The following is a 23,009-nucleotide window of genomic DNA, read 5'->3' on the forward strand; positions in this document are numbered from 1 at the left end:
GACTGAAATGCAGAAGTTTTGCAGCGCATGACTGTATACACTCAACAGCCTCAAAATAGCAGTGCCAGTATTAAAATCAACCACATGATTACTGTAAAATGTGTCCCCCCCACATTTTTTTTTTTTTTGTCTTGGTGCATATCTCACTTTGGATATACAAATTACTTGTTTTAAAATCATTTGGCATAGTCTCTATAGCGGCCACACATATAAGTTTATTTGCTTCATTTTATTCTTGGCTTTTAGGAATTCTTGCTTTAAAATTTAATTGAATTTTATAATTATGTAAATTATTTGTCTTCCTTCCCCCTATTCCTTTTTGTTTTTTTCCTTTAAGGAACCATTTTAAAGTTTATGGTTTAACCGTTTGATTATTTTTAATAAGCCATTTTTGGTAAATATTCACATACACATTTCCATTTCTTTTATTAGAAAAATGATAAGTGTATTATACACATCTTACTTTTCTTTGTACTTAACGAGGCGTCTCTGACATTACTTCAGAACTGTGGAGAACTCTGTTCTGTTAGTGTACCATCATTTTAGTTGGTTTGTCATCCCTCGACGGACATTTGAATTATTTCCAGTTTTTTTTGCCATTTTATATAATCCTGTCATGAATTGCCTTGTTTTTTCTTTTCTTCTTTTTTTTTTGCCAGTATATGTCTTTTCATGCTTTTGCTGGTGTATCTTTGAGATAAATGTCTTAAATGAGATTGATGGGTCAAAGTGTAAATGCATATGTGATTTTGTTGAATAGTAACAAATTCCCTTTCATAGAGGCTGTACTATTTTGCATTAGCACCGGTGTATCGCAGCCTCACCACAAAGTATGTCATTAAACGTTACTTTTACCAATTAAGTGGGTAAAAAGTCACTAATTGGCATAGTTTTGATTTTTATTTCTCTTACAAGGAATATTGAGCTTTTAAAATTTGATTAAGAGTTATTTTCCCTTATTTTTCAGTCAATTGTTTATTTCACAAGCCCACTTTCTGTATTATTATTGGTCCTTTTTTCTCTATTTTAAAGAAATTCTTTATATGTAACTGATATTCCCTTAGTGATAGAAAGTGTAAATATTTTCCCCATTTTGTCATTTTACTTATCTTGTGATTTCTCTTGTCAATTTGGTCTATTTTTTTTCTTTCCTCTTTAGTAATTAAGTTTATCTGTCTTATTGCTTTGAGGGTATGAGTCCATAATTAGAAAAGTTTTCTCCATTCTTTGGTTATAGAGAAACTGACTCAGGTTTTCTTCTAGTATTTATATGGTTTCATATTTTTACATATAAGTTTCTGATCCATTTGGAGTTTATCTTAGTATATGGTATGAGGAATGGATCCAATTATATATTTTTTTCTATTTAGTTATTAAAATATCACCCCTCAATGAGAGCTTGTCTTTATTAAATATTGCATTTACATTTGTAAATGAAAGTAGATCTTGATTTTATGTTTTGCTCGATTGGTCTACTTATTCATGAGTCAATATCCGGACTTTTTAAATATTAGAGACTTCATAATTTTTTTTAATATCTGGTACAGCTAGTCACCCCCGAACCATCTTCTGTTGGATCTTGCTTCGTATGTTTGTTTTTTCAAATGGAAATCATAATTGACTCCAGGGGGCAAATGGTATTTTTATTGAGCTTGTTTTAAATTAATAAATTAACTTAGAGCTGACATCTTTGAGATGTTGAGTCTTACCATGTTGAGTCTTCCATTTCCAACTCAAGTCTACTTTTGTGATTACGTGAAAACTTTAATTTATGAGACATCTCATGAAACTTACTGTATTAAGCAGAAAAATTGAGAATTATTAGTTTAATAAGTTGTATTTTCTCTGTGTTGGAATTATGTTTGTCATTAATATTATTTACAGTAGATATTTTATATTTGTATTCAGATTCTTTATTTCAATTAACTTTTAAAAAAATAAATCTTTAATTGTTGAAAGTATTACATATGTCCCCTATTTCCCCCCATTGACTCCTTCTTGCCTGCCCCCATGCCCCACCGCAGCCTTTACCACCCTATTGTCTGTGTCATGGGTTATGCATATATGCATACAAGTTATTTGGTTGATCTCTTCCCACCCACCCACTCAATTAACGTCTAATGCACCTATCTTTAGGAAGCAAAAAGCTTTATACCCTGGTCCAGTAAAAGAAGAAGAACAATAACAACAACAAAACAAAACAACAAAGGTTGCCTGTGCGAAGGAGTGGGCATGGGAAAGAGAGGGAACTGTACAGAACCCTAGGCTGTGATGTGGGTGGTGTCCACACTTAAGCACAATATTTATATGAACTTCTAACCTTGTAGTCTTTGTAGCCCTTCAAAGAATTAAAAAAAACTATTTGCCTCTTTGTACATTTTTTAGTTGACAGCTAACATTTAAACTGTTGTAAATAGTGTGATTTCTTGTAGATGGCAAATATTGTCATTTAAAAATGATACCATTACATCATTCTTTTAAATGTAGCCAATGAAATTGAAACACCATTGCAATTTTAAGACATCTGGTCATCCATTAAAATATAAACAAAAAATATAAACAAGATCTTTAATAGCCGCACTTTACATTATCCCTTTTTTTCTTCTCCTTGAATGTGCATTTCCTTCCCCTTCCTGCAGAGAATTACATGGTAATGAAGTACATTTTTATGCTAAATTGCTTGTTTTATCAATCACTACGTCATATTTCCTGGCAATAAAAATGTATATACAATTAAAATAATAATTTAAAAAGTTCCTGTGTCCATAAGGCTTTATTTAGGTGTTAAGAAAATTTCTACTGGGCTTCTTTTCCGACGAAACACCGAATGGCGGATGACGCCGGTGCTGCGGGAGGGCCCGGAGGTCCGGGGGGGGGGGGGGGGCCCGGGGGCCCCAGAATAGGAGGTCGCCGCGGCTTCCGTGGAGGATTTGGCAGCGGCATCCGGGGCCGGGGGTGGGGGCCGGGGTCGGGGCAGGGGCCGAGGCCGCGGAGCTCGTGGAGGCAAGGCCGAGGACAAGGAGTGGATCCCTGTCACCAAGCTGGGCCGCCTGGTCAAGGACATGAAGATCAAATCCCTAGAGGAAATCTATCTATTCTCCTTGCCCATCAAGGAATCTGAGATCATTGACTTTTTCTTGGGGGCATCCCTCGAGGATGAGGTGTTAAAGATCATGCCTGTGCAAAAGCAGACACGTGCTGGCCAGAGGACCCGGTTCAAGGCTTTTGTCGCCATTGGGGACTACAATGGACATGTTGGTCTGGGTGTTAAGTGCTCAAAGGAAGTAGCCGCTGCCATCCATCATCCTGGCCAAGCTCTCCATTGTGCCCTTGCGGCGAGGCTACTGGGGAAACCAGCTCGGCAAGCCCCACACGGTTCCCTGCAAGGTGACTGGCCGCTGTGGCTCTGTGCTGCTGCGGCTCATCCCCGCCCCCAGGGGTACGGGCATTGTCTCGGCCCCTGTGCCCAAGAAGTTGCTGATGATGGCTGGTACTGATGACTGCTACACCTCCGCCAGGGGCTGCACTGCCACCCTGGGCAACTTCGCCGAGGCCACCTTTGATGCCATCTCTAAGACCTACAGCTATCTCACCCCGGATCTCTGGACAGAGACTGTGTTCACCAAGTCTCCCCATCAGGAATTCACTGACCATCTTGTAAAGACCCACACCAGAGTGTCTGTGCAGAGGACCCAGGCTCCAGCTGTGGCCACCACATAATTTTATACAAGAAAAATAAAGTGATGATAAAAGAAAGAAAGAAAGAAAGAAAGAAAGAAAGAAAAAAGAAAGAAAGAAAGAAAGAAAGAAAATTTCTACTGGATTAAGTTACTATTATAAATATTAGCAGAATAAAATTTATTTAAGCAGTACAAATGTATTAAAATATTTGAGAATCATGTTTTTTTAAAAGCTCAATTTATTAGAAATTCAGTATGTCTTATTGTTTGAATATTACCAGAATAAAACAGGGTTCAGCAACAATTTTACTCCTATTTTTGTTTTGATAGCTGCAATCTTGAGAAACGTGGTTCACATGAGTAATAAATGGTAATAAAAGGAGTTTTATTATAACAGTGTCATCCAGTTCTTTTACCTGCTTCTGTATCACATGCCACGCTCACATAGCAACCTAATATCAGCAATTACTTTTAAGGCTCAGCTGGCAATTGGAGTATGCCCTTCTCTGGTTTTGTTCAAAGCAGAGGCCTGGAAAACAACTGCATTGCCAAAAAAATGTGTTAATCAGACAGTAGAGTCACTTTCTCCAATGGACTGCAGTAAAATTCCAGCTGCCCTTGTATTTGGAACCCCAGTGATGGTTATACCCTGGGGCCGTGTAGTTTCAGAGTTGGAAAGAGGTTTGCCTTTTTTTTTTTTTGTAAACTGGGAGGAGAGGGGGTGCTATGAGGAGAGAAAAGGAAGAAGAAGAGGAGAAGAACTGGTGCTCTCACATATGTTTAGGCAGATTAGATCAATTGTAAGAGAGTCAAAATGGAAATCAAGAATCTAGTCATTAATATATATATTAGAGGCCCAGTGCACGAAATTGTGCACAGGTGCGGTCCTTGGGCCTGGCCGACGATCAAAGCGCGAGCATCTGGCATGGATGGCAGGTCCTAGCTGACCTCTGGGCCATGGGCAGCACCTGGGCCCTTGGGCCCCTGCGCACCCCCCCTCTGCCTGAGTCATGGCTCCTGAGTCCCCACGCGGAGGTGCGGTGAGCACGGCCAGACACTGCGGGCTGGGGCACAGCATGGGCCTCTGGGCTGCCCACTGGCACCACACAGAAGCCAGGAGGGCAGCGCGCTCTCTCCTGGGCGGCCTCACAAACTGGCTCCTGCACGAACCCATGGGGATGGGGAGCCCGACCAGCCCCTGTGGTCCCCGCGGCTGCAGCCCGGCTCACCTGGAAGAGGCCATGCGGGTGTGGGGTGGGCTCCTTGCGGGCGCCTGGCACCTGAGTGCAGGGGCTTCCCCAGTGCAGAGCCCTGGTGTCCCGGGGGAGGGTAGCAGGGAGAGTGAGAGCGAGCTCAGTGGACACCCCACATTCCCACTGCACCTCCATTCCTGTCACCCCCGCCCCCAGGTAGCTGGCGAGAGGTCACAGCCCCCGGCCCAGGTGCCACAGGGGTTGGTCTCCACCACCCATCCCCAGTTCCCTGTCACAGCCCATGGCCCAGCCCCGATCACGCGATCAGGGCCTGCTGGCCACTGGTCGCCGTCTGCGGGGTGATCGGTTGGGGCCGGGCCCCCTGCTGCTGCTGCTGGTCACTGTCTGTGGGGCAATCAGCGGGGCAATCAGGCCCCCACTTGCACCCACCTTGACCTGGCGCCACCTGCTCACCTGCTCCCCCATCCTGCTGTGGTCCCGCTCTTGTCGGGGCCCATCGGGGCCAGCAGTGCCTCCACCGCTGCCTGTTGCCAGCATTGCGTGGCCGACACCCGCCATGTTCCACACCCCCCCCCGCGGTGGTCAGCGCACATCATAGCGAGCAGTCGAATTCCCGGTCGAATGACTGCCCAAGGGGACAATTTGCCTATTAGGCTTTTATTATATAGCATAAATATCCTTGTTTCCGTTTGTCATCCTGAACCTCGTGGAGGGCACGTAGCCCCAGTTTGAAGACCCCCATTCTAGGTATCCCAGGAGAGGAGGGCCAGTACCTTGGCCTACATTGATTTCATCTAATAAAAGGAAGCACCACAGCTGGAGGTCAGCAGAGGCAGTGCTGCCATGCCCAGGCCAACTTATGCCAGAACTGCTTATGTAGGGGCGATGCCCGGTGTATTGACGTGGTCTTCACAAGATGTTTTTCACAAGGTAATATGTGGTCAGGCAAAGCAAAACAGAAACCCTTAACATCAACAGACACTTCACCCAAGAAGATAAACAGTTGGCTATTGAAGTTTCCCCCCCAGCTTCATTGAAGTATAGTTGGAAAAAGAAAAATTGTATATATTTAAGGTGTATGACATGATTTGATGGGTATGCACATCTTTCACTTCACCAGATAGTGCCAGATTGCTTTCCAAAGTACTAGAACTAAATAAGAGTATAGCCCCTGCCCCCAATCACTCAAGTATGTATACAAGATGACATTTCTCCATATATTTTCAATCCTTAAAATTGTGAGGTTTTAAAATTTTTGTCAGTTTTTGGTTAATGAAATGAATCTCATTGTGGTTTTAATTTGCTACATTTCCCTGATTTCAGATGAGGTTGAAATATTTTTATATGTTTATTGGCCTTTTCAGTTTCCTCTTTTATAAATTGCCTCATTATATTCTTGACACTTTTTTTTTTTTTAATGATAAGGTTCTTTATGTTTTTTTTTTCATTGATTTCTTGGCCATCTATCTATATTCAGGATCTGCATTCTTTCTGTTTGGCTTGCACACAAGCTTTTTCAGTCTGGCATTTACTTAAATATTTTTTTTTCTTTTGCTTAAATATTTTTTATAATGTCTCTCGATAAGTAGAAGTTTAACATTTAATTTGGTTAAGTTTTTTTTTTTTCTTTATGGTCTGTGCTTTTTAAATCCAGCTTAGGAAATTCTTTCTTACCGGAAATTCACAGATATATTCTCAATTTCCTTCTAAAAGTATTAAACTTCTTTCTTTTTGACATTTTATTCTTTAACCCACCAGGGAGGGATTTTTGTTGATGGAGTAAAGTTGGGATACCATTGTATATATGTATATTTTTCCTATTGGCTACTCTTATTTGGTTTTTCCTCATTTATTTTAATTCTGTTTGGTCACATAGCAAATTTCTATATATGTACACTGAGTGACCAGATTATTATGATTTCTGAATGCATAATAATCTGGCCACTCAGTGTATATATTTGGGTCTGTTTCTGGGCTTTCTGCCTGGTTTCGTTAGTCTGTTTATTCCTGTTTCAATTCATACTAGAGGCCCAATGCACAAAATTCGTGCAAGAGTAGGCCTTCGCAGCCCTGGCAGCCCCGGCTCCATCTGGAAGGTTGCGCGGGCTGTCGTTCTGCTGTTCGGCCATTTGGTCGATTTGCATATTACGCTTTTATTATTATAGATTGTCTTAAATACTATGGCTTAGTAAATATTCTTAATATCTTAGGGCAAACTCTCCTAATTTAAAATGATCTTAGCTATTCATGCATGCTCTTCTACAAAATTTGATATAATTTTGCCGATTTTCATGAAAAAATATATTTTCATTTTGATTGGAATTGTTTTGAATTTAATTTGGGGATAATTAATAATGCTATTAGATTTTATCATCTATGAGATAATTTTTACTTAGGATATATTTTGCTTTATTTATATGATGTTTGGTCTATAATTTTATTTAATCTATATTTTTAAAATGTTGTTTATATATTGCTTTCCATTTATATGTTTGGAGCAGATGTGTTAACTGGTGGGTTTATGTCTTTATTCGAAGCTTCTGTTCTTTCTTTACATATTCTTCAGAGATCTCATTGGCTTTCAGAGTCCAACATACACCTCCATGCAAATGAATCTTTAGTCTCTCTTCATAGTTTATCTAGTCCTGCTCTTAATTCCCTAGGTCATCATTCTAGGCACTTACTGTCCATTCCCATTTTCAATGACAAATAACATTATATTCTAAAACATATCACCAATGCTTTTTAGATGAGCTGAAGTTTTGCCATGCTTCTCTTCATTAGTGTGGATTATTTCTATAAAATAAACATGCAGTAGATCTTTAGCAAATGCTAATGACTTAAGATTGACTATACTTTAAAGCCTCTTAGACTAAAGTTGTTACAGTTACAAGGTCTATTATCAAGGGAAATAAAACAATTTCGACATAAAATGTTGTTGGCCATTTTGCCTTTACGTTGGTTTTGGAAAGGGTGTTTGGTTATTCTGCATCATACACAGATTAGACTTTCAGACCCATCTCTGAATTTTTATATTAAAGAAAAATACAAACAATATACTTAAGACTGTAATTTGTATGTCTATTCCTCAAGATGATAGAACTTCTTTTGTGTTCTTTTCAAGGCAGCTGTGGCTTATCTAAGTGGATGGAGCTGCTGCATTTCTCTGTAAGGACTTGAGAGCAATCTTGCCAAGAAAAATCTAAATTATTTAAAACACACTCTCACTCTGGAATGTTAACACGCATTTTCTAATAATGGATGGAGGGGCATTAAAAACCATGCTACATCTTTTAATGTCTTGAACTTTTTGTTCTGGCAGTACTCTGCCAGGAGAATAATCCTATGTAATAAAAGCCTAATGTGCTAAGTGTCCGGTTGTCCGGTCATCCGTTCAACCAATCAAACCAATCAAAGCATAATATGCTAATGATATGCTAAGGACACTCAACTGCTTACTATGACGTGCACTGACCACCAGGGGGCAGGCGCTCAATGCAGGAGCTGCCCCCTGGTGATCAATGTGCTCCAACAGAGGGAGCACTGCTCAGCCAGAAGCCCAGCTTATGGCTGGCAAGCACAGCTGCAGTGGTGGGAACCTCTCCCACCTCCATGGCAGCGCTAAAGATGTCCGACTGATGGCTTAGGCCCACTCCCCGTGGGCCTAAGTGGGAGCGGGTCTAAGCTGTCAGTCAGACATCCCTTGAGGTCTCCTGGACTGCGAGAGGGCGCAGACTGGGCTGAGGGACCCCCCACCTCCAGTGCACTAATTTCGTGCACAGCACTGCTAGTAGTATAATAAAGAGGATGAGTCTTAACCAACAGTAAAGATTATCATGTTTATCAAACTGCTTCCCTCTGTTCCAAGAGAGTGATTGTTAGTTCACTCTTTCTTTTATATTTTTTTAATCAGCTTCAAATTTAAATTCTCTCTTTATTTAATACTTTTTATTTTTTGCTGTGTCCATGACTGCACGTTTATTTTAACCCCGCATCATGGCTTGATACATAGTTCTATTGTTTAGCATTGACTACACAAATACACAAGCGAAAGTAATTCAGGTCACATATCTTAAACATATCCATAGGGAGTTAGGGTATTTCCATGAATGTTAAAGAGAAAGTCTATTTGAGATAAGTGTGTCATGTTTTATTTTTCCTAATGAAAGCAATGTCTCTGTGATTGCAGTGACATGGGACCAGAAGACCTGGCAGGCAGTTCTGGTTTGGCCACTTTTATTCTCTGAGCCTCAAGATATTACTTTGGGAAATGAGTCTGGTGCTTATGGAAACTACATAAAGAAATGGCTGTAAAGGAGTTTGGAAAAGTACAAAAGGAGAGCAGTCTGGTAGATTTTGCCCTTCATAAGTTCCAAACGCACTTCTGATAGCTTTCTGGTTTTTAAGGTGAAGTTGGGAAAGGTACACTGTGTGTTTCTAAAAGGAAACCCCGCTTGTGAAATATCTTCAGAGTGAACTTCAGGAGCACGTTTCTAGCTCATCCTCCCTTTTGGGGATAAGGACGATGGTAAGGGTGATATTGTTGCAATTAGCCCCCCTTTAATTAGCCAGATTTATGCTGTTGGTTTGGCTTCTCCTACTACTCTGTCCTTGCCAAAATGGCCTGTGCTTGGTTCCATGAAGTAGGAGCTACTTATTCCCTTTTTATAGATGAGAAAACTGAGGCATGGAGAGATGAACATTCTGCCCCAGAAAGTGGTGGAGCCAGAATTCCAACCAGGAAGTCTGAGCCCAGAATTCTGGCTCTTAAACATTGCCCCCTACTGTGTCTTATCACTAGGGAAGATGAGTTCAATTTTGATCATGCTTAGTTTGAGGTACCTTCAAGACATGCAATTGAAGAGATGTAGTGGTTTGGGGTTTAGAAAAGACATGGATTTGGGGGACATATTCCTGTACTTGGTAAATAAACTGTGAAAGGAAGAGGAGGTTGAGTAAGAAGAGGAGGAGAAGGTCTCTTGGGAATACCATTTCTAAAAAACTGAGATTAGGCAAGAATAGAGTTAAGAAGAAAAATCAGGAGAATATGGGCTAGATATTTAGTGACATCTTCAGGGGGGTAACTGGTTTTAAAAGGACTTCAGTACCCCTTCACACTCCTTCCATGACTTTGAGCCACTGGCCATGCTAGCACTTACTGCCTTGAGGACACTCGCATCTTCTACTGTGCTGTGCCATTTCTGCTCAGGCCCCATTACCGGGATCTTTCATCTCAAAGTTCGATGTCTGCCCTGTCCCATGCATCACTTTGGGTGTGTTAGCACGCATGCAGACTGTGGCACTCATTCATCAGTTCATTGCCTTCCCTAGTTGTATAATGCAAAGACTGTGATTTGTTTTTGCATGTGTGTATATGGGAGGAGGGGGTTGTGGGTTGGATTTTATTTTATTTCATTATTTTATATACATATATTTTAGAGAGAGAAGGAGAGAGGGAGAAAGAGAGAGAAACATATATGTGAGAGAGAAACATCAATCAGTTGCCTCCCGCACATACCCCTACTGGGGATCGAACCTGCAACCTGGGTATGTGCCCTGACCAGGAATTGAACTCATGAGCTTTTGGTGCACAGGACGACCCTCAACCAACTGAGCCACATGGCTAGTGCTGTATTTTAACTCTATATCAGGCTGGGGACCCTAAAGTTCCCTATCTGGAACACTCTCCTTACCAACTTTCTCTCCTGTTCCCCAAACCCTGTGCTCTGTGATCTCCACCCTTGCTTTTCAGTTTAAATTATCTTCTGTGATCAGCAAACCAACCCTTTAAAACCTAGTCTTTAGACGCCATCCTCTCATTAACCTATTTCCGTGTCCGAGTCCCAACACTGGGTTAGGCCAGTGGTTGGCTTATTCCTTTATTTTCTTGTTCTGGGCCTCAGACTTTATGGGAAAAAAAACACAGAACATTGATTCAGCCTCCCAAAAACCTTTTTTTATATTTATGAAACTTTGAAGTCCTAATCATGTCTTTAATTTTGTTTTAATATTCAATGATCCATAAATGAATAATTTACACACATATTGAATAAAGCAGAATAAAAGAATAAATGTTTGTTAATAGCCTGATAGCATTACTCGTGATAGCTTTTGTAGATTTAATTTAGCAATAATGTTGAATATATATTCTAGTAAATGAAGCATTTTGTAAATTAAATATTTTTAAGTATATATTTTTTAATTCCAAGGAGAAGAAAGCCACATTCAGTGTTTAAGCTACATAATAAGATGTTTTGTGCTCTGCTTAAATATATCCTCTATGTATACTTAGGCACAGTGGTTCTAAGGCTACTCTAGACATTCTCATTTTTATTCTTCTGACTCAATGTTTTGAAATTTTGCCCACTAGATTGTTTCTTACATAATCATCTGTTTTCCCATTTTTTCTCCATGATAAAGTCAATATAACTGTCAGCATGAGAGATCTTGTTTCGCTAAGCTGCCAATTTAATACACACAAAAGCCTTATCAATTTACTTTCTTGTTAGGTTCTGCAACCTTAATATATTTTAAAATACAATTTCTCCATCATGGTTTTTGAAATATTAAAATGAACTCTCAGAGCTATTTGTGTTGATGGAGAGTAAGACATTATTCTGCAGTGACACTGCTTTTTTCTCAGCCTGTGCTTTCCATCACTTGTTCTCCATCTGGGAGGAGAAAACCACTGGCTCACAGATAACTGCCTCATTTCCATTTCTTTGCTAACTTAGTGTGGTCAAGTACTGTCTGTAAGTAGGGCAGTTGGAGTGGGTTTGGAGAGCTGGGATGCAATCTAGCTTCTGTGACAAAGGACCAGTAGAAGTCTAGCAGAGTCTGGCATTTGGAAGGAGTATTGTGCTTCATCGTGTAAGGAAAAACTCGCAGTGTTTGGTGTCTTTTTTCTTTCTTTTTCTTTTTTGGTAGCTGGGAAAGGATTAGTTTGGAAGTCAGTCTCTAGGTGTGGTTGTGAGAAACAGCTTGGAATTTGAGAGTCTCTGCAGACCAAACTTAATGCTTGATTGAAAAGACTGATGCTTTCATCCTTCATAAATATTTTCAAATCCTCCATAACTATTCCCAAACCTGAGGCATTCAGATATTCCAAATATACTTTTTCTTGAACACTGAAATGGTAAGGTTACAACTTGGTAAGCTGCTTATTTGAGTAGGAAAACAAAATAAAATATTTAAAATTAGTTTTTAAAACTTACTTCACTGCAGCCTCCAAACCAAAGATTTTCTTTGCTTGGTAAATTTTAAACATTTAAATGACACGATGTATGCCAATGTCTTTGGACAGTAACGTGTACCGATTGAAGTCTACTACTAGAAGTGATCTTTTTACTTCCATGTAACTGGAAATACTTTATAGTCGCTCTATTCTTTTTTTGTCTTAGCTTCTCCTCCATGTGAACGCCTCACTGTGTGTGTCTCATTATACAGGGTGGGACAAAGTAGGTTTACAGTTGTTCAAACAGAAAATAATACAATAATTAATAATAAAATTATAAGATTAAACTCTGTGTTTTGTGTACTCACAACTGCAATCCCACTTTCCCTCCACCCTGTAATGGAGTGAGTAAATTCTTTGAAGGAACAAGATAGAATGCTGCTGCTTCTTTGATCTAATCTGTTTAGGGGTTTTGCAGATCGTTTTCTCTGGACTATCTAACTTCCCCATTACACGCAGGGCTCCTGGTCTCAGCCAGCCTCTGCCCTGGGAGCCTGTCCTCCGCCGTGAGGAAGCATCACAGTGGCACCACTTAACCTGCAGACACTTTCGAATGGATCAAGGATTACAGGGCTGTATTCTTCGTCACCTTTAGTTCTCAACATTTTATACACTCTCTAGTTTTTCCTTTTTCAACATGACACTGACAGAATCATCCTCATTAATGATTCTATAATATGTGTTATAGCTTGAAATTTGGAATTTATCTTAGTGTTTTATAACTGATGAGTATTATTTTTACGGTAGAAATACAGAGATGGATTCTACAACAAATAGACTTGTTGCTATGTGTCATGAACATAGGTTAAGGAAAATATGTACTAGTATTATAGAAGTGAATTCATAACTCTGTTAGCATATACCTGTAATGATTTAAAGAAAATGTAGATTAATAAGCTTGTATGTGACAGTGATGGTCTAATCCATATTTTAAAATTTAATAAGCTTTGAACACACATGCGTTTAAGCTGATTTCTATTACTTTCATTCTGTTTTTATTGATAAAGGATAAAATATTTTTAAATTGCTTGTAAGAATTATCTGCTGTTAGTTTAATTTTTTAAAAAAAATTATTTTAAAATTGAACAGCAGTCCTAGCCGGTTTGGTTCAGTGGATAGAAAATTGGCCCTTGGACTGAAGGGTCCTGGGTTTGATTCTGGTCAAGGGCATGTACCTCGGTTGCAGGCTTGATCCCTGGCTCCAGTCAGGGGTGTGTACGGGAGGCAACCGATTGTCATGTCCCTCTCACATCAATGTTTTTCTCTCTCTGTCTCTTCCCCTCCCTTCCACTCTCTCTAAAAATCAATGGGAAAATATCCCTGGATGAAGACTAACAACAATAACAACATAATTGAACATCAACTATTTTGCTTTGCTATAGCATTTTCACTTATTTTATTGGCTCTTTTATTATATTCTTTATAAAAAATAATCCTTACCTTTTAAAAATATGTATTTTATTGATTTCAGAGAGGAAGAGAGAGGGAAAGAGAGATTGAAACATCAATGATGAGAGAGAATCATTGATTGGCTGCCTCCTGCACACTCCCCACTGGGGACCGAGCTTGAAACCCAGGAATGCGTCCTTAACCGGAATTGAACCTGGGACCCTTCAATTCACAGGTCGATGCTCTATTCACTGAGCCAAACTGGCTAGCGCTAACTAATCCTTACTTTTTGTGTTAGTCATTATTTTTCAAATTTCCAGTGTACAGATGAAGTAAAAAAAAAAAAAAGAAGAAATATTCTGTTTTTTAGTTGCACTTATGTTTAAATATATAAATGGTGCAATTTAACTTTTATATTACTGTTTCAAATATGGACTCTGTTTTACCAATTCTCCCCCGCCCCCCATTATCTTAATGTTTCAACAACTTTTTTGTTGGCTATGTTCATGGGTACGTTGACCACAAATGTATAGAGAAATGTGATGACTAATTGACCTTTCATATCCTTATGATTTCTTACCATTTTTTGGGGACTGGAGTTCCATTTGATATCTAAAGATAGCTATGGACCTTTTCTTGAGAAAAATACATATTTATAAACACAAAATTTAATATACATTTCTAGACATTTTATCCACTCTGGCTTAAGAACTGCTGTCTAATTTTAGAAATTAAGTACCCAAATTTAGACTATGTTATTTAGTATATGTTATTTCCCCATTTCTACAGACTACTTTGCATTCATTTGAAAAATATTAATTATCAAATTTGTGCATGTTATAGAATTTCTGTGCTGAGAAGAAGCCAGGAATTTAATTATCAAGGAAACAAAAATTTATATTGTCTGCTGTACAAATTTAGAGAAGGACAAATTGTGTGGGCTGAAATGTTTTTGGGTACATTGGGTTGAATTAGGCTTAAGAAGTTAGGGAAGACAGGTGGAAGAAAATGGGTCATGCTATCTGTAGACTAAAGCAGTGTTTTTCAGACTCAAGCAATGTAATGACTCATTTTAAAAGGAAAAATAATTATTGTGGCCTGTCAGTGTTGACTTCTTTTTTTTTGAAATGTGATATTACTTAAATATGCAAAAGCACATTTCTGCTTATGACTCTTATGCAACTGTCAAACTCAGAACTGTTCTACACATCCCACACAAACAAGATGACACAAACAATGATAAGGGTATGTTGCTGCTGAAGTGCCACTTCCAACAGAAATGTGGAACTGGTCACCAGCCATTATGGCGTAGGTTCTTTTGAATTCAACATGCCCATGCTACTAGGACTTAAATGTATGGTTTATGCTTTTTTTAAAAAAATTAGCTCAAAAATATTTAAAGTAGTACTCTCTGATGTCAACTTGATTGTGAACATAAAATGGGCATAGTATTCAGTTACAAGACAGTTATTCAGATGATTCAGAAGGTCTTTGTATTAATTTTTAAAAGATTATAATTGGCATGGTGATTTGAAACAGACATTTCTGGGATGGTAGAAACTTCTTATATCTCGATTTGGGTATTATTTTCATGGGTGCACACTTTTATCAAAACTCATCAAATTATAATTCACTATATGTAAATTTTACCTTGATAAAGAACAATTTATAATTGGAATAAAAACAAAATTTTAAAAAATTTGCAAGAATTCTCATATTCTGAGAATAGGTCCATGGACTTGGACTTTGGGACCCACCATCAAGGACTCTCCTGGTCACCAAACAACATTTATGACTATGTACACTTTGGTCCAGACCCCTATGCTATTTTCTACTAGGTGAATAGAATTTGCCCGTGCATAAGCAGTGAAGACGCTGTGTGCCCAGAGTACAGACAGTCTCAGCAGTGTGACTTACACCAACAAGTCCCTTCAGTCATCTTGATTCCAACTCAGCCTTCGAATTCTCTAATACTCCTCTGAGAAGTCTTCATTCCACCTTTGTAGCCACATGGGAGAAGTGAGAGGAGGGTAACCTGAATAATACAGAAGGAAAGGGAACCAAGAAAGTAGCAATCAAAGGAAGGTTAGAATTTATTAAATGATTTGTCTTCAAAATTTTTATTTTCACATTGAACACTTGTGAGAGAAGTCAACATTTTTAAAGTTTAATAAGCAGAGATCAAAATTAGTTAGACCCCTGATCCTGTGAGTTATTTCCTGTTCTTGTGGTTTTTCAGCTTGTTGAGGAGGAGGGTTGTGACCTTATAATCTCTCATGAGTGCCTTTTTCTTCTATGCCTATTAAAAAAAATTTTTTTAGAGCGAAACATGCTTGCAGCACAAGTTTTAAAAATTTCAAGTTATTTTACCATCCTTTCACATGAGCTCTTCCAAGTTTTTAGATAGGCAGTCCTCAGAAAAATCCAGGGTAATCTAAGACCCAAGCTTCTATTGATTCATTCCTGAAGGTTGCATCATGGTCTCATATGGCTGCTACAGCTCTAGCATTATATACTTGCTCTATACAAGAAGAAGAAGGAAAGTCAAGGACAAAATAGGGACCTCTTCCCAGCTAATCAGTTCTTAAATAGCCATCATAGAAGTCCCACTCCACATAGACCTAATTGTCCAGAACTGAGTCTTATAGACTTCAAGAAAGAGTGTAAAATTTATTTTGGGTGAAGAATATCCAACTAAATATCATGTCCCTCTTACTCAGTAGGAGAAAAAATGGATTTTGGGTCAGGCAACCAACAACCTGTGTGACAAATGGAAAGCCACCAAAGGGTTTAAAACCAGGGAACAACATGATGCTTTATAAAAGAATACTCTGAGCATGTTTTCCTATGTCTCTTGGCCTTCCTTATGTCCTCTTTCGAAAAGTATCTATTTAGATCCGTTGCCCATTTTTTTATTGGGTTGTTTATCTCCCTTCTATTAAGTTGTATGAGTTCCCTGTAAATGTTGGAGATTAAACCCTTATTGGAGATAACATTGGCAAATATGTTCTCCCCATGCAGTGGGCTTTCTTGTTGTTTTGTTGATGGTTTCTTTTGCTGTGCAGAGCTTTTTATTTTGATGTAGTCCCATTTGTTTATTTTCTCTTTATTTCCATTGCCCTAGGAGCTGTATCAGTGAAGATATTGCTTCGGCATATGTCTGATATTTTGCTGCCTGTGGATTTCTCTAAGATTTTTATGGTTTCCCATCTTATGTTTAAGTCCTTCATCCATTTTGAGTTTATTTCTTGTGTATGGTGTAAGTTGGTGGTCTAGTTTCATTTTTTTGCATGTATCTGTCCCAATTTTCCCAACACCATTTATTGAAGAGACTGTCTTGACTCCATTGTATGCTCTTGCCTCCTTTGTCAAATATTAATTGAGCATAGTGGTTTGGGTCAATTTCTGGGTTCTGTATTCTATTCCATTGGTCCAGATGTCTGTTCGTGTGCCAGTACCGGGCAGTTTTGAGAACAGTGGCTTTGTAATACAGCTTGATATCTGGTATTGAGATCCCTCCTATTTTGTTCTTCTTTCTCAGGATTGCTGCAGCTACTTGGGGTCTTTTTTTATTCCAGGTGAACTTTTGGATAGTTCGTTCTAGGTCTGTGAAATATGCCGTTGGTATTTTAATGGGGAGTGCATTGAATCTATAGATTGCTTTGGGTAATATGGACATTTTAATGATGTTGATTCTGCTCAAAGTCACTAATCATCCGAGAGATGCAAATCAAAACGATAATGCGGTACCATCTCACAACTGTCAGCATGGCTATCATCAACAAATCAACAAATGACAAGTGCTGGCAAGGATACACTCGTACCATTTGCAACAGCATGGATGGACCTGGAGAGCATTATGCTAAGCGAAATAAGTCAGTCAGAGAAAGATAAATATCACATGATCTCATTCATTTGTGGAATATAATGAACAACATAAACTGATGAACAAAAACAGATCCAGAGACAGAAGCATCGATCAGACTGTTAAACCTCAGAGGGGAGGTAGGGGAGGGTGGGGGTAAGATCACCCAAAGACTTATATGCATGCATATAAGCATAACCCATGGACACAGACACCAGAGTGGGGGGTGAGGGCATGAGTGGGAGGGTGGGGGGGGGGTAAGGAAGGGCTAAGGACACATATGTAATACCTTAATCAATAAAGAAAATTTAAAAAGAGAGAATATAATTAAAAAAATAAAAAGAGAGAATACTCTGGCCCTTGTGGAAAATTGCTTATGAGAGGGAAACAGTGGAAGCAGGGAGGCCAGTAAGGAGTCTGTTGAGGAGTTCAAGGACTAGATAATGGGCTTGGACTAGGTGGGTGGCAGTAGTGGTAGAGTGGATAGATCTAGGCTAGATGTCAGAGTTCAGATCTACAGGTCTTGGTAACAAGGGAGGTGTGAAGGAAGAGGAGGATTCAAGAATGAACTCCAGGTTTTCTAGTTGAGTAACTCTGAGGATGATGGTGCAATTTATGGAGATGAGGAAGAGAATGAGTTTGTAGGGAAAATGAGGAGGTTAGTTTTAAGTATGTTAGGGTTGCGATATCTATGGGAGGTTTTGAGTAAGCAGTTCGATATATATATTTCAGGAGTTCAGAGAGGAGGTCAGAGTCTATCCATTGGGTTTGTAGTTTTAGGGATGTTTACCATCACCCAGGGAAGGTTTAGAAAGGGACGGGACTCCCAAGGGGCACTAACATTTAGAATTTTATAGGGAAGGACATGTCAACAGAAGAAAGTGGAGAGGCCAAGGAAAACCACGGGGTGCCATATTTTGGAAACCTGGAAAGGCAGGGCTTTAGGGTGACATGCTCTAATTGCCCAAGGCTGCTGAGAGGCTGAATAAAATACAGCCGGGAAGATATCCAATAGACCTGGAAATCTGGAGGTCACTGTGCTCTTTATACAGATGTTTCAGTGGAGTGGTGGGGATAGATGCAGGCGTGGAGTGGGGACCAATAGCACCCACCTGCTGTATATAGGCTGCAAGCCTCTGAAAAGCGAAGCGTACCTCAGGAAACCCCAAATCCTCAGTGGATAATTGGAGGAGGTAGGATGGAGCCCATACAAGGAGTTTAAGCTGCTGCCTGCTGGTGTGTGGCTGCAGGATAGCTTTGGGGACAAAAGAACAGTTTATCAACTTATTGAACATTCACCTTTTGTGCCAACAATCGTCAGGCGTGGACATGATTGTGAGGAAACGGTTCCAGAAAAGTGTTCTTCTCTGCTCGAAGCTCACAAGTACAACAGATTCTACCAGGACCTGGAAGGAGGAAAGCCTGTTGGACGTGCATGTGGCAACAACACAAATCTGATCAGTGTGGCTCCTTGAAACCAGGAAATCATAAGCAAAGAAATTGTTGACCCTCCCTTCCCCCCGAAGATACAGCAATGTGATTTCTTGTGTTTAAAGAGTTTTTAAAGAATCTTGGGCCAAACTTTCCTGATGGGAACAAGCTGAGCCTGGCTGATGTGCCTGCCTCTGCATTGAAACCGTGTTTTACAGCGGAAGGTCCTCCGTGTTCTCCTCCCATTTCTTCTCTGCAGCAGGAGTGAGTAATAATATCCCTGTAATTAAAAAATGTCTGGCACCTGGAAGCCAGAAGTGCCCACCCCCTGCTGTCAGTGATGTAAAAACAGTCCTCCAGCTCTTTATATTGTGAAGCTAGTACTTATTTATATCTGTGAGTTGGTCGGCCTCTGTGGGTTGCTGTGTCCCTTAAGTACTATAATCAATGCCACACTGCAGTGGTCCCCAGTCCTATGAATAGTCACTTCCTAAGTAGTTCTTTCATTTCAGGGACACCTTGTCTACTCAGAATCTTAATTTTGTTATGAGTAATTGGGAGAGGAGGCAGGCCAGACTTGAAGTTAAACCCTTCATCTGGTGAGTTATTTATGGCTTCTGGGGACAGTCCATCGTGCTGGGAAGGAGAGTGAGAATTTACGTTCCCTGAGCTTCCTTCTTCCTCTTTTCACAAAGTGAAGTAGGGTTACAGGCCACGGAGCAGGTCTGCACACAATCCCTAATGCAGGGGTCTTCAAAGTGTGATCCCTAGACCATCATCAGTGCCACCTAGAATCATTAGAAATGCAGTTTTATTCACTAACCCAAACCTGTTGTATTCAAACTGTCGGGTGGTTCCCAGCAGTGTGCGCTTGAGCAAGCCCTCTGTGATTCTGTCACAAGCGTAACACTGAGAAGCACTCCCCTATCAGGAAGGAGAGAGATTCAGGGCCATTCCAGAATAGAAGAAAAAATACAAATTAATGGGGATAACACTGGACCTATGGTTGACTATATTACGGAGCAGTACAAATCTATAGGTTTGAACTCTCTCTCCGAGGCCTTGGAGATGTCCCATCTATCCATGTACTCACTGGAAAGGAGGGAAGGGAAAAGGGAGGGAGTCATGCTGGGAATGTGAATTGGAGTGGAAGAAATAGAGGCAGCTTGTGTAAGAGGTTAGATTGTAATGGGAAACAGAAAAATGACAGGGTTGTAAAGCATAAAAATATACATACAAGGTGTTTCCAGGAGATGGTCCACTTTCCTGTATCTAAGACTTTGAGGTGTCTTTACAGATTGAGGACTTTAATTTTTATGACATTTTTTTTCATATTACTGCTTTGGTTTACTTTTTTAAAACTCAAAAAATGGTAAGAATCATTCTTTGCAGCAAAAATTTGCTTTGAACATGCTAATGTGTTATTGAATTCAACAATATCTCTAACATTTATTTAAAATTTGTGGTTAAGAACATTCTTGTGTGACTATAATGCTCAGGAGGGGACCTTTCTACATCCTCTGAGTAGGAAATGGAATTCCTTTTTATCTCTGACATCTGGCTCATCCTTGGTGGGGTGGTCCTCCCTCCCCTTACCCATAATGTATGGTAACCACACAATAGGATGTGTGTCCTATTTCCATGGCTGTGACCAGATCTGAACCCCACTCCAGTTCTGCAGGGGCATATAACAAATGGTGCTGCAGCGTTTTTTGGCTTTCTTTTTTTGGTTGGGAGGAGAGGAGGGATGCATATCCTAAAAGCATTTTCAAAGTGCATAGGTAATGACATGAGATCTCGAAAGATCTTAATAACTTACCAAAGAAAAAATAAATTGGCAAATGTACATTTAAAAAATTTTGAAAGTGGACTTTGATTTTATACCCAGAAATTCAGTCCACAGCTAATAAGACATGTGAAGAATATGAATTCTTTAAAAATATGCAAAAGCAAACTTGTTTTATTGCTAAAATAATATGGCATTTTATATCTCTGCATCTCAGTGTGAGTAGTGTTATTGCACCCTCACCTTCCTGCCTTTGATTTCCTGAGTGTAACTCTTGTGTTAAGAGCACATCCATCACTTTCATGTGCAGCATAGATGATTTAATTTTTTTCTTTATGCAAATTTTTACAAAATTAAGGAGAAACTGGGGGAGGTTTGCCAGATTTAGCAAATAAGAATACAGATTTCCCAGTTAAATTCAGTTAAATAATACTTTTTATTTGTTTGTGTTTGTTTTTTAGTATAAGTATGTCCCAGGTGATATTTGGGACATATTTTCATTAAAAATTTATTCATTGTTTATCTGAGATTTAAGTTTAACATGGTTCACTGTATTTTATCTGACAACCCTAAATTGGTAATAACTCCAAAATTATAACTTCTGAGCATTATAGTCATTCAAAATTACCCAGCTATTAACTAAATTGCCTCAGATAAGAATATCTATACCTGGATATTCTTGGGTTATATCTTATATCTGTGGGCTATGTACAGTTTTAAGTCACTCTGGAGGAGATCCCAACCTCCTCCTCAAGAAATCACATCAGAATGCAGTGAATGTGAGCTATAGACTTATAGGGATAATCTTGAAGACATCCTACCTTTCTTTTCCAGTGTAATTTTTAAATAGGTTATACACGCACATTTCTTTTTTCCTCTCATAGGTTTTCCAAATTTATAATAAGTGACCTTTTGGTGCATTAAAAAAAATTGTGATGAAATACACATAACTTAAATTTTATCACCTTAACTATTTTTTAATAGTCTTCAAACATTATTGCACTTTAACCTTCATAATGTGACAATGCATGCATGAAACGATCTGCAGACTAGTTTTAACAAATCAAAGAACACTTTTAAGCAGACGTGACTGTCCTAAATTGTGTATTAGGTAAGAATTTTACAAACATTGCTTATATTAGCGGTAATGCTGGAGCTGGAGAGTATTGCACCTTCTCCAAGCTGCACATTGAGAACCACCAATAGTATGGTGGGACTTGTGGCCCTTCCCAGGGGCCTGCAGATGTGGGCCCTTGCATCTTCCTGTGCTTGTGGACTGGTTTGGTGATCCACTGGGTGTCAGGATTTCTTCTGAGAGCCTTAGGGAATGGATCAATGAAGATAACCTCAAAGAATTTGTATGTGGAATCTTCACCAACCCAGTAAGAATTCAGGACTCTTAGAGCCCCACAGTGGCATCCAGCACGCTCCTCGGCAACAGACTGAAGACTTCAGGCAAACTTTAGTGGTTAACCCCATGATGGACAGGCTTGCCGTAGGTCGCACCCTCAGAACAGAGTTTGCGGCCACCACGGTGCACACGAATCTGATATATGACATAACCTTGCTTGGCCTGGTACCCCAGCCTGCTCGCTTTGTCAGGGCAGATGTGGAGCACAGTCAGCTGGCGGTACTGCCAACAGTGCAGCCTGAGAAGGAAGCGCATTACATCCGACTGCTTCTTCCTCCATAGCTCCTGGATGTACTTGTAAGCGCCCATCTTGGTTTACCTGATGTTTGGGGCTAGATGGAAAGGAAGAGCCTTTCTCCTACCTCATCTTAACTATTTTTAAGTGTATAGTTCCAGGGCAATAAGTAGTTTTACATTCTTGTACAAATATTATCAACATTCATCTTCAGAACTCTTTTCATATTGCAAAACAGAAACTCTACCCAGTAAATAGTAACTCTTTTGACCCCTCCCTCCAGCTGCTGACTCCACCTCCTCTAGTCAGTGATCTCTGTTCCCAGGTTTGACTGGCAGCAAGCACCTTCCCTACATCCCCCGGATTTCCTGTCCATGTGCCCATCTTTCCCGTTGTCCACTCCCTTCCCCCAGTAATCTGCAGGGAATGGACTGGTGGTTCCCTGGGGAGTGTAAAGTTGCAGCTTCCTGGTGAAGCTGCCCAGATGGCCATGCTTATAATGTTTGGTCTCACTTTTGCACCTTTCCTGTTATTAATAACCAGCTAATTACAACTGTATCACTATGATTGTCTTAAGGCTTATTATTTTTTAAATGAATTGCATATCTACACTAATAAAAGAGAATGATGCAAATTGACCATACCTCATGATGCCCACCAGCCAATCAGGAGTGGTTATGCAAATTAACCCAACAAAGATGGCGGGTTAATTTGCATACACAGGTGCTGAGCTGCCAGGGGCGTTCCACACTGCCCCAGCTGCT

General features: G+C 39.7%; 1 protein-coding gene and 2 pseudogenes across 1 annotated transcript in view; 2 read left to right on the forward strand and 1 right to left on the reverse strand.

Annotated features, from left to right (window-relative positions):
• LOC129152101 (atherin-like) overlaps positions 1-23,009 on the forward strand; it is a 221,004-nt gene that overhangs the window by 33,386 nt on the left and 164,609 nt on the right. The window lies entirely within an intron of this gene.
• LOC129152015 (40S ribosomal protein S2-like) lies at positions 2,795-3,750 on the forward strand (annotated as a pseudogene).
• LOC103289620 (60S ribosomal protein L15-like) lies at positions 21,738-22,337 on the reverse strand (annotated as a pseudogene).

This window comes from Eptesicus fuscus, chromosome 17 (assembly GCF_027574615.1).
Source record: "Eptesicus fuscus isolate TK198812 chromosome 17, DD_ASM_mEF_20220401, whole genome shotgun sequence".
NCBI lineage: Eukaryota > Metazoa > Chordata > Mammalia > Chiroptera > Vespertilionidae > Eptesicus > Eptesicus fuscus.